This window comes from Calypte anna, chromosome 11 (genome assembly GCF_003957555.1).
Source record: "Calypte anna isolate BGI_N300 chromosome 11, bCalAnn1_v1.p, whole genome shotgun sequence".
Lineage (NCBI taxonomy): Eukaryota > Metazoa > Chordata > Aves > Apodiformes > Trochilidae > Calypte > Calypte anna.
The window spans coordinates 17,926,134-17,937,286 of record NC_044257.1 but is presented as its reverse complement, the minus strand read 5'-3'; positions in this window follow the sequence as shown (position 1 = coordinate 17,937,286).

Sequence of the window (11,153 nt, the reverse complement as noted above, 5' to 3'; positions counted from 1 at the left end):
CCTCTCCCAGGCTTTCACCACCCTCATAGGGAAAAACTTCTTCCTGCTGTCTGATCTAAACCTGCCCTGCTCCAGACCATCCTTCCTCATCCCATCCCTCCAGACCCTCGTCCCAAGTCCCTCCCCACTTTTCCTGCAGCCCCTTTAGGTGCTCTAAGGTCTCCCTGGAGCCTTCTCACCCCCAGGCTGAACACCCCCAACTCTCTCAGCCTGGTTCCATAAAAGAGGAGCTCAAACCCTCAGCTCTTTTGGGTTGTCCTGCTCTGGATTTGCTTCATCAAGTCCCTGTTTTTCTGGTGTTAAGGGTTCTCCTGAGCTGGACACAGCATTCCATGAGTATGGGTTGACCAGCTCTGGAAAACCAGAAGCCCTGGAATGGTTTTTGTTGCCTCTGCCCAGGGAATTACTTTTCCCCTGGCCTGAGCAGTTTGTGTGCAGAAGGAGATGCTCATTCCTCCAGGCTTTGCTCTGCCCTGAGCTTGCAGAAAGGGCTTGAGAGGCCAAAGGGGCAGCACCCCCAGACCCATCATCCCCAGACCCATCATCCCCAGACCCATCACCCCCAGCTGGGAGCTCTGGGGGGGCTTCTCTTCATGGGTGGGGGTCACTGAGCTCACTGGGAGTGAGAAATGAAGTGTCCTGAGGGGCAGCTGGGGGGTGGTACCCTGCTCAGGAAGCTCTTTGGCTGAGCTGAGCCCACCCATCACTTTAAATCCCCAGAAATGGGGTTGGGCTGAGCTTTGGGGAGCCACAGGAGGAGACAAAACCCCTTCAAAGGTAAGAGGAGGAGGAGGAAGGTCCCAGCCTGGCTCCTGGGGGAGGTATTAATGACACGTCCCACACCACAGCTTTAGGAAAGCTGATCCCATCCTTGGCTGATGCCACCTGGAAGCCAGGGATTAGCCATGGCCTGGGGGGCTGCTCTGAGTTCTTGTCACCCCTGTCCCTCCCTGGAAAGGACATCAGCTCAGAGGGCTCAGGGGGTTGCTGTGCCTCACTTCAAGCTGCTAAAAGACCCCCAAACCTTCCCTTTGGAGTTGTGCTGGGGAGCAAGGAGTATTCCTAACAAATTGGAGATGGGTTTGCTTGGAAAAACACCTCCAAGCTGCTGGGATTTGTGGCTGATCAATCACCCTCAGCTGTCCCAGCCCTTTCAGGTGTTCATCACCCAACAAGCAGCCACGGGGGGGCCGGAATTCCTGGGGCTGGGTAGGGAGGGGAGATCCCCCCTGTCCATAACCACCTCCTGATTTATGGGCACTGACTCTTAGGATTATTTTTTTTTTTTTAATTTCTTCTTATTATTATTTAATCTTGAGAAGGAAAAGCCTTGACTCTGGCTGACTGCTCTCCCCCTCCTGCTGCTGGGCCAGCTGGAGCCAGGATTTAGGGCAGTTTGACAGCAGCAGCAGCAGCTTTTGGGGAGGTTTGAGCCCTGCAATGCAGGGGCTGCTCCTCTGCCTCTGCTCAGGAGCTGCTTGGGGACTGGAGCTCCTCAGCCTCCTCCTGGCTCCGGGATAAAACACAGGGAAAAACCCAGCACAAAGCTCGGGTTCCGGGAGGAGTTCTGGCAGGAGCAGCACGGAACTCGGTGCCCTGCAACAAAACAGATGATGGAAAAAAAAACCCTTTTGGAGGACAAAACCTCTGGGTTTGGCCAAGTCCTGGCAATCCTTGCTCAGCCTCAGCACATCCAGGCTGGCACCCAAGGCTGCCAGGCACTCTGGCCAGTATCCCATAGGGATGCTGCAGTGCCAACCCGGTACCCACGCAGCAAGACCCCAAAATTTCTGCCCCAGACCCCCATAGTTTCTGCCAGGGATGCTGGGGATCGGTTTCGTAGCCCCATCAAGTGTCTGCCAAGTGAACTGCATGGCTGGCTTCCAGCTCCCTGGCCCTTGGGGCCAGCAGCCCTTGGCCCCACAGGGTGTTAAAGGGAAAATCTGCGGCTGTTGCTGCTTTCGAAGCCAGGTTGTGCCTGGAAAAAAAGGAAAATATTCCTGGCAGATGTGAGCCCATCTGCTTTCTGGCTGGAAGGAAGAGTGGGTGTGAAAAGTGGGATTTTCTGGGAGAGCTGGAGCCCTGGACCCACCCAGGTTGGTGACCTTCCAGGTGGGTTTTGGTGGGGAATCGTCCTGGTTTGGTGCTAGTGCAAGGTGCAGGGGTGCTGGTGGGTAAATGGTGAGATAAAAGTGAGGGTAATCAGGGGGAAAACACACACACTGCCCAGCAGGTGGGTCTGGGCTTTGCAGGAGGCCTGCAGAAATCCTGCACTGCAGTGCCCTCCCCTTCAGATTCTCTGATGTCTAATACGGGGCTGCTCAGCCTTGGCTCAGTGCTTTGGGGCTCTCTCTGCTGGATGCTGCTGAATTTCCTAGGGAATGTGGGAAGGAAACCTGTTGAAATCCCCATATTCCTCCCTCCAAACCCAGGAGTATGTCCAGAAGATGTTTCCTAAGTGCCTATGAAACCCCCCACTCCCCCCAGCGATGGGGATGGGTGTGTTATCCTTTAAACCTCTAAACCCAGGGAGATGGATCCCCCCCATGAAATCATTTGGGTTTCTCCTTCTCTGACCAATTTCCAGTTGAAACTCAAGGTAAAGGCTGAGTCAGGGCAATGAAACCCAGACTGGGCAGTGGGGAAACCTCTGTCCCCTGCAGCCACCTCCCAGCTGTGACATCCATCCTCTCCCTCTGCACTTTTAACCTGCATGTGCCCAAGGTGCCTGCAGCTCCTTGGCTGGCTGGGGAGGTGCAAGGTGGTGTCTTGGCTGGATTATTTCCATCAAGTGTTCACCTCAGCCTTGATTTTTCTCCCTGCTGGTTGCCCAAAGGGCCCCAAAGGGCCATGGGCTCAGCCTACCTTGCCCCTCCACGAGGAAAGAGGGATGTATAATGCTGGATAAGCTGGAAAATCCCAGGTTTTTTCCTGCCAGCTTGGAGCTGTTGGAGTAGGATTCTCCAGGATGCTTCCTGGAGTGCAGCAAATGCATCTTGGTGCAGAGAATCCTATTTCTGACAGCACTGCCAAAGCCTTCTGCAGTTTTCTCCCGGCTCTGGGACTTTTCCATGGCTCTGCAAGCCCCAGGGGAGGAGGATGCAGGCAGAGCCTGGCTGAGTGGGCTGGCTCAGGGATGGGAATCCGTACCTCCCTGACCCCCCACCAGCAAGAAATCCCAGCCTGGAGCTTGGGAAGCTCTTCAAGATCTCTGTGTGTGTCTGGGGCTGCGAGTGGTGGTGGGAGGGTGACTTTCCCCTCCTGGGCAGAGTGGTGGGGGGGGTGTTTTGTTGGTTTGGTTTTTATTTCCCTGCAGCACACCGGGTTCCTCTGCTCCAGCTGCATCCCCATCCCCGGGCTGGGGGGTTTTCAGCCCTTGCTGCAGTTCCCAGGTGGAAGGAGCCACTATGGGCTGCAAGAAGGAGGCAGAAATCCCCTGGGGGGGAGGTAGGAGGGATGCGAGAAATCTCTTGTGTCACCTCCAGGCAAGGTGACCTCCTCCAGCCTGTAGAGATTCATCTGAGAGCAACACCTCCTCCTCCCCGGGGGGTGGGAGATGGAGGGGGGGAGAAACCCTGCAAAGAATTCCAAGAAAAAAAAAAAAAAAAGGAAACAAGAAAAGCTGGAGATCCCCCAGGGATTGCTGTGGGGCTGCAGACAGCAAAGCTGCTTTCTCACTAAAAAGAGGCAAAATTGGGATTTATTTTTATATATTTATTTGGGGTTATTATATATTATATATATTTATTAATATTTGGGTTTGTTTTTTTCCCTTGGCTCTCCTGTTCCTGCCTCTGCTACTTCCAAGCAGGATGCAAGGGGACAGGAGGGACAGGCAGGGCCATTGCTTTGCTGGCCCTCAGCAGGGGTTGGAAATGGGTTGGGAAATTCCCTTTTCCCAGGGAAAAGGATTGTAGTGGGGTGGTTGCTTTGCCTCGGAGTTTTGGCATCCAACCCCCTCCTGGTTGCCATGGAGGGGATGCTCAGAGGAGCTGGTCCCTGAAAGAGGGGAGGGAAAGGGTGGAAAGAGGGAGAGGAAAGGGATGGAAACGAAGAGGAAAAAGATGGAAAGAGGGGGAGGAAAAGGATGGAAACGAAGAGGGAAAGGATGGAAACGGGGAAGAAAGGGGTGGAAACAAGGGAGGAGAAGGATGGAAATGGGAGAGGAAAAGGATGGAAAGAGGGGAGGAGAAGGGTGGAAATGGGAGGAAAAGGATGGAAATGAAAAGGGAAAGGATGGAAACAGGGGAGGAAAGGGATGGAAAGAGGGGGAGGAAAAGGGTGGAAATGGGGGAGGGAAAGGATGGAAATGGGAGAGGAAAAGGGTGGAAACAGGGTAGGAAAAGGATGGAAACGGGGAGGGAAGGGATGGAAACAAGGGAGGAGAAGGATGGAAATGGGAGAGGAAAAGGATGGAAAGAGGGGAGGAAAGGGATGGAAAGAGGGGGAGGAAAAGAGTGGAAACAGGGTAGGGAAAGGATGGAAAGAGGGGAGGAAAAGGGTGGAAAGGGGGAGGAAAAGGATGGAAGGAGGGGGAGGAAAAGGATGGAAAGAGGGGGAGGAAAAGGGTGGAAATGGGAGGGAAAGGATGGAAACGGGGAGGGAAAGGATGGAAATGGGAGGAAAGGGATGGAAAGAGGGGAGGAAAAGGGTGGAAACAGGGTAGGGTAAGCGATGGAAAGGGGGGAGGAAAAGGATGGAAATGGGAGGAAAAGGATGCTCAAACACAGGTAGCTGGGAGGCCAAGTTTCCCAAGATGGCACTGTGGTGTTTTGTTGTATTTTATTTATTTTTCCCCCCCTTTCCCCCCCCCTTTTTTTTCTTTTTCTTTTCTTTTATTGTTTTGTTTTAATTTTAATATATTTTTAATTGCTATGATTTGCTTCATCCTTGCTCAGGAGCGAGGTTTGGCTTTGAGCTCCCTTGGTGGATTTTTTTGTGGGTTTTTTTTTTCATTTTCTCTTTTGATTTCTTTTTTTTTTTAATCTTATTTTTATTATCTCTTTTATTGCTATTTTTGTCTTTATTTTTCCCTCTCTCTTTCTCGCATTTTTCTCTTCTCTTTTTTCTCATTTTTATTTTCTTTCTTTTTTCCTTATTTCTCCCCCCTTCTTTTCCTCTTATTTTTTCCCTCTATTTTCTTTTCTTTTTCTTTTTCTTTTATTTGTTTTCGTCTTATTTGCTCTTTTATTCCTCTTATTTTTATTTTCTCTTTTAACAAAAATAAGAGAAAAAGAAAAGAAAAATGAAGAAAAGAAAAAAAAGAAAAGAGAAAAGAAAAAGAAAAGAAAAAAGAAAAAAAGAAAAAGAAAAGAAAAAGAAAAAGGAAAAGAAAAGAAAAAAGAAAAAAGGAAAAGAAAAGAAAAAAAGAAAAAAAGAAAAAGAAAAAATAAAAGAAAAATGAAGAAAAGAAAAAAAATTTAAAAAAGAAAATTAAAAAAAAAATTAAAAAAAAAGAAAAGAAAAATGAAGGGAAAAAACCCCAAACCCCACCAAACCCCCACCCAAGAGCCCAGGCTGCTGGGTTTTCCAGGGGTGGGCACGGACACATCCCTCCTGTCCCACCCGTGTCCCCATCCATCCCTGGGGGACTTCCCGGGACACCCCCAACCCCAGCTCTGTCCCCCTGCCCGGCCCGGGGGGGTTCGGTTCCGCCGGTCCCGGGAGCCCGGAGGGGTTTTCATCTCCTGCTCCCGCTCCCTGCAATTAACTCCGTTCCCTCCCTCGGTTCCTGCAGAGCTTTAATTAAAATCCATTGTTCGCCTCGCCAATTACTTGCTCTGGCCCCCGGATAACCCCTGCGCAGCCTGCGGGGGGGTTGGGGTTTTTCTCTTCTTTCCCCCTCCCTCCCTCTCTTTTTTTTTTCCTTTTTTTTCCTTTTTTTCCCCTTTTTTTTCTTTTTTTTTTTAAATTTATTTTTTCCTTTTATTTTTCCCTTTTTCCCTTTTATTTTTCTTTTTCCCCTTTTTTCCCCCTTTTTTCCCCCTTTTTCCCCCTTTTTTCCCCCTTTTTTCCCCCTTTTTCCCCCTTTTTTCCCCCTTCTTTCCCCCCTTCTTTCCCCCCTTTTTCCCCCCTTTTTCCCCCCTTTTTCCCCCCTTCTTTTCCCCCTTCTTTTCCCCCCTTCTTTTCCCCCCTCTTTCCCCCCTTCTTTTCCCCCCCCTTTTCCCCCCCCTTTTTCCCCCCCCCTTTTTCCCCCCCCCCTTTTCCCCCCCCCTTTTCCCCCACCCTTTTCCCCCCCCCCTTTTTCCCCCCCCTTTTTTCCCCCCCCCTTTTTCCCCCCCCCTTTTTCCCCCCCCCCTTTTTCCCCCCCCCTTTTTTCCCCCCCCCTTTTTCCCCCCCCCCTTTTTCCCCCCCCCTTTTTTCCCCCCCCCTTTTTCCCCCCCCCCTTTTTCCCCCCCCCTTTTTTCCCCCCCTTTTTTTCCCCCTGAAAAGAAAAAAGAGGGGGCTTTGCCCCAAGAGCTCTCGTTGACTCCTCCTGCACCCGGCAGCTGCTGCTCCAGCAGGGGAGAAAAACCTGGAGCGAACCTGGATGGCCTCAGGGCTTGAGAGGGAGCTCAGGATCCAGCCTTACCCACCCCCTCCATCCCCCCCCCCTACCCCTCTCCCCCATCCTGCCCTCCCCTGGGATCCTGCCACCACCCTCCTGATGCTTGTCCTGGTGGACAAGGGTGGGTGCTGGGTCCTGGTGACATGTGTTGCTGGTCCTTGGTGACAACCGGTGCGTGCTGGTTCCTGGGTGGGACATGATGATTCTGGTCCTGGTGACAAGGTGGTGCTGGTCCTGGTGACACGATGATTCTGGTCCTGGTGACAAGGTGGTGCTGGTCCTGGTGACAAGGTGGTGCTGGTCCTGGTGACATGATGATCTGGTCCTTGGTGACAAGGTGGTGCTGGTTCCTGTGACCACGTGATTCTGCTTCCTGGTGACAAGGTGGTGCTGGTCCTGGTGACATGATGATTCTGGTCCTGGTGACACGATGATTCTGGTCCTGGTGACAAGGTGGTGCTGGTCCTGGTGACATGATGATTCTGGTCCTGGTGACAAGGTGGTGCTGGTTCCTGGCCGGTGACACGAGGTGATTTGGTCCTGTGGTGACAAGGTGGTGCTGGTCCTGGTGACACGATGATTTCTGGTCCTGGGTTGGACAAGGGGGGGGGTGTTCTGCGTCCTGGGGGTGGGGTTCCCTTGGTGACACGATGATTCTGGTCCTGGTGACAAGGTGGTGCTGGTCCTGGTGACATGATGATTCTGGTCCTGGTGACAAGGTGGTGCTGGTCCTGGTGACATGATGATTCTGGTCCTGGTGACAAGGTGGTGCTGGTCCTGGTGACATGATGATTCTGGTCCTGGTGACAAGGTGGTGCTGGTCCTGGTGACACGATGATTCTGGTCCTGGTGACAAGGTGGTGCTGGTCCTGGTGACATGATGATTCTGGTCCTGGTGATTTGGTGGCTGGAAGAGATTTGGGAGGAGGGAATTGAGGGATGGGATGAAGGGGGAAGGGTTTCATGTTAAACCTTCTCCCAGCCAGCCTGAGAGGGTTGATTTTTTGGGAGAAGCCAAGCTCCATGTCACTGGAGTCAGAGCAAGCACACGTGGTCCTTTGTGTTCTCCTGGGGATGTGGACTTTTTATATATATATTTATTATTATTATCATTATTTTGAGGTTTCAGACTCCATCCTCCTGGCTGCATTTAGGTGGCTGCTGCTTCACACCTGAACGCTCTCAGCTCTGCTCCTCTCCTCCCCCCCAAAACCAAAGCTCTGGAGCAGCAGGAGGAAATTGAGCTGATTATCTCTGCTGCCCAAGTGAAAATTTAAATGGAAATTTCATTTTTTTCTCCACCCAGCAGGGAACCAGGTTCCTCCCAGGGCCCTGGCTGAAAACCTGATGGTTACCTGATGCTCCAGGCAGGCAGAGCAATAGGTGATGGGCTGAAAGGCTTGGGGATCCTAGAAGACTTTCTGGGGGATGTGCTGGGCATGGAGGTGCCAGTGGGAGTTCCCAGTGGGATTTTGGGGCTGGGGAGAGGGAACTGAGCATCTCCTGAGCTTTGAGCACCACCTGAGATGCTCTCAGCATCCTCAGGGCACAGCATGATCCCCTTCCTGGTGCTGAGTGATGCTCAGAGAACTCTGGATGCTTCCAGGTGTTCTCAGCCAAGTGTTGTTCTGCCTCATCCAGCCGCCCTTGGCCACCTTCTGCTCTTCACTGCCATCAACCTGGTGGCCACCACTGTCACCTGCAGAAGGTGACATTGCCATGGAGCCACCAGCATCTCCTCCCAGGGTGGGGTTTTTGGGGCACCCAAAGGTTGCAAAGGGTTGAAGATGAAGGGCAGGAGGACCCCATCCCCTTTGTCCCTCACTTGGGGAACCTCTTGGAGAGGGGATTGGAGGGATCCATCAAGGAGAAGAAACCACAGGTGGAGGATTCCCCAGGAACTGGACCCATGCCCTGACCCGCTGTTCCCCCCTGGATTTTTTTTTTATTATTTTAGGGTTTTTTTTGGGGTGGGGGGCAGGAGAGAGGGGGATCTGTGGCTCTATGGGGACCATTTTCTCCCACCCCACATGGATTGGATCCCTCAGCCCATGGATTCCTTCCCGTGGCAGATCCAGGCTGGGCTTCCTCTGGGCATTTCTTTTGGGTTGGGATTTTTTGTTTTTAATTGCCAAACAAAAGGCAGCCTTGGAGAGAGGGAGCCCCAACCCCTTTTGTCTTCAGGGGAAGGAGAAAAAGATGTGAAGGGAGGAGGGCAAGCCCTAGGCCACCAATCCCCACCCAGCCTGGGGGTCACCGTGTGTGTGTCCCCCCCCCAAAACCCCTTTCAGGCATCAGCTGCCCCTTCCCTGGGGAAACCACTTGGAGATGGGGGCAAAAGGGGAGCAGCTGCTGGGTTCTGCTGCAGGCAGGTGTGCTGATCACTTGTGCTCTCCTGAGCTTTTCTTTCTTTCCTTTTCTTTATTTTTTTTTTTATTTGTTTTGGTTGGGTTTTTTAGTCTGGTGTTGGGGTTTTTTTGTTTTTCTTTTTAATCCCCTATAAAACAAAGCCAAAAAGGGGGCAGCTGCACCCAGCTGAGCATCCTGCAGCATCCCCCCAGGCTTTGGGGGGTTTTGGCTTTGCAGGTGATTCCTGCTTCAGCTTTTTGCCCAAAAAATTTTTCTTTCTTCCCCCCTTCACGTTTTGGTTGGTTGTTTTGGGGTCTTTTTTGGGGTTTTTTTGGGGGTGGGGAAGGCTTCCAGACAAGTCAAAGCTTTTTTTGCTGGAGCAAGGATGTTTTTGGGAGCATTACACCTCCCCCTCCCCTATCTCTGGGGCTGCCCAGCCAAGGGGTGGCTATTTCTGGGCTGAAAAAAAAAAGGAAAAAAAAAAAGGAAAATATCCAACTGCTGAAATTGGCAGTGAATCCCCTGACTGTAATAAACAGCTTCCCAGCCAAGGCCTTTGGCTATTTTCTCTCTGCTTTGGCTGGGAGAGGAAGATTTATTTTATTTGCTGCTTGGAATTTATTTTTCCCCCTCTCTTTTGTTGTCTTCTTTTGCTTGGGGGGGGTTGCTGGGGTTAACAAGACCACCTTGTCCCCAACCAGCTTGAGGTGGCAGCTCCCCTGAGTGTCCCCAGCTCTGTGGAGGTGTCAGGGCCACCCCTGGCTCTAGAATGAAGAGGTTTTTGGGGGGTGAAATCAAAGCCCAACCCTTAGGGATCTGTGGGGTGTTGGTTGCCTCCAGGTGAGTCTTGATATTAAACAAAACAAACAAAAAAAAAAAAAAAAAAAAAACACAACCCAAAAAAAAAAAAAAAAGGAAAAAACCCAAAATAAACCAAACCTAAACCCCAAACCTGTCTCTACAAGAATTTTCCTGGCTGAGGAAGCAACCCATGGGGCAGAAGGATGGATGGAAGGATGGATGGAATCTCCAGCTCCTCATTTTCCCCAGGGTGTTTGGGATGCTGAGCCCCCTCCCTGGTGTTTTGCTGCCCCTGGGTGCCCCTTTTCCCCATCCTGCACCCCCCCACCCTTCACCCTGTGCTGCTGAACCTCATTCCCATGGGATGCAGAAGGGAATGGAGGTGGAGGAACCAGCCCTGAGTGCTGGCCCAGCATCCCCCAAGGCTCCTGGGGTGGGAGGAGGGAGTTTGCAGCTTGTCACCGAGGGGACCTGGCAGCGGCTGCTCCTCTCTGTTTATTGATGTTAAAGCTCGATTTACTCTCTTGGAACGGCTCCTTTTTTGCCTCCCACCTCCTGGTTCCCGTCGGTTTTCCTGCTGAGTTACCCTGTTTGCTCTCCAGTCGGGGGGAGGAAGGGGAGGGAGCAGGATAAAACTCAGAAATGTTATCTTCCCCCAAACCCTGAGGGCAGAATCCCCTCCCTGGGGGGTGGGCAAGGATTGGGAAAAGTGGGATTAATCCCAGCCTGAAGATCACCACTTGAAAGGGTTTAATCCCTGTTTTTCCATGCCAGCAATGGGGTTGGGGGAGGCAAAAAAGGTTCAGGGGAGGGGGTGATGCTGCTACAGTCGGTTCTGGTCCAGAGGGAACCCGCAGGAGGGGGATCCTACAATCCTGTAGGATTTGGCATTGGATTGCTTGCTTTCCCTGCAGCTTGCAGGGTCACCCCAAGCATCTCCAGGGTTTTTTTTTTTTCTTCCTGCTGGAGAAGCAGCTTTTGACCATTGATTTTTCCCTGGCTCTGGAGCTGTGGCTGAAGGGCAGGGCTGGCTGAGCTGGTGAATCCTTCATTTAACAGGGATCAAGCCCCTTTGGAAGCCAAGGGCAGCTGCTGGCACGGAGAGGGGATCTTGGAAGGATTGCCAACTCCAGCAGAGGCAGGAGGATGATTGCTGGGGCTTGGCCAAACCTTTGCTGCATTTTCCTGATGAAAAGGGGGTGCAGACCTGGCCTGAACCCACCACCCCCGGGCTCATCCCACCCGGTGCTGCTTTCCCTGCAGGATCCCTGCAGGATCAGCTTTTCCTTTGCTCTCCCCAGCCCTGCAGCATCTCTCCAGCCAGCCCGAGGGAAACCAGGCCTGACTCCAGCCAGATTTGGGAGCCTGGCAAGGGCTCAGCCTTGGCAGAGCAGCCAGGGGAACAGCTTGCAGCAGCCTCTCTTCCCCTCCCAGCTCCTGCTGGGGTGCATTCCCC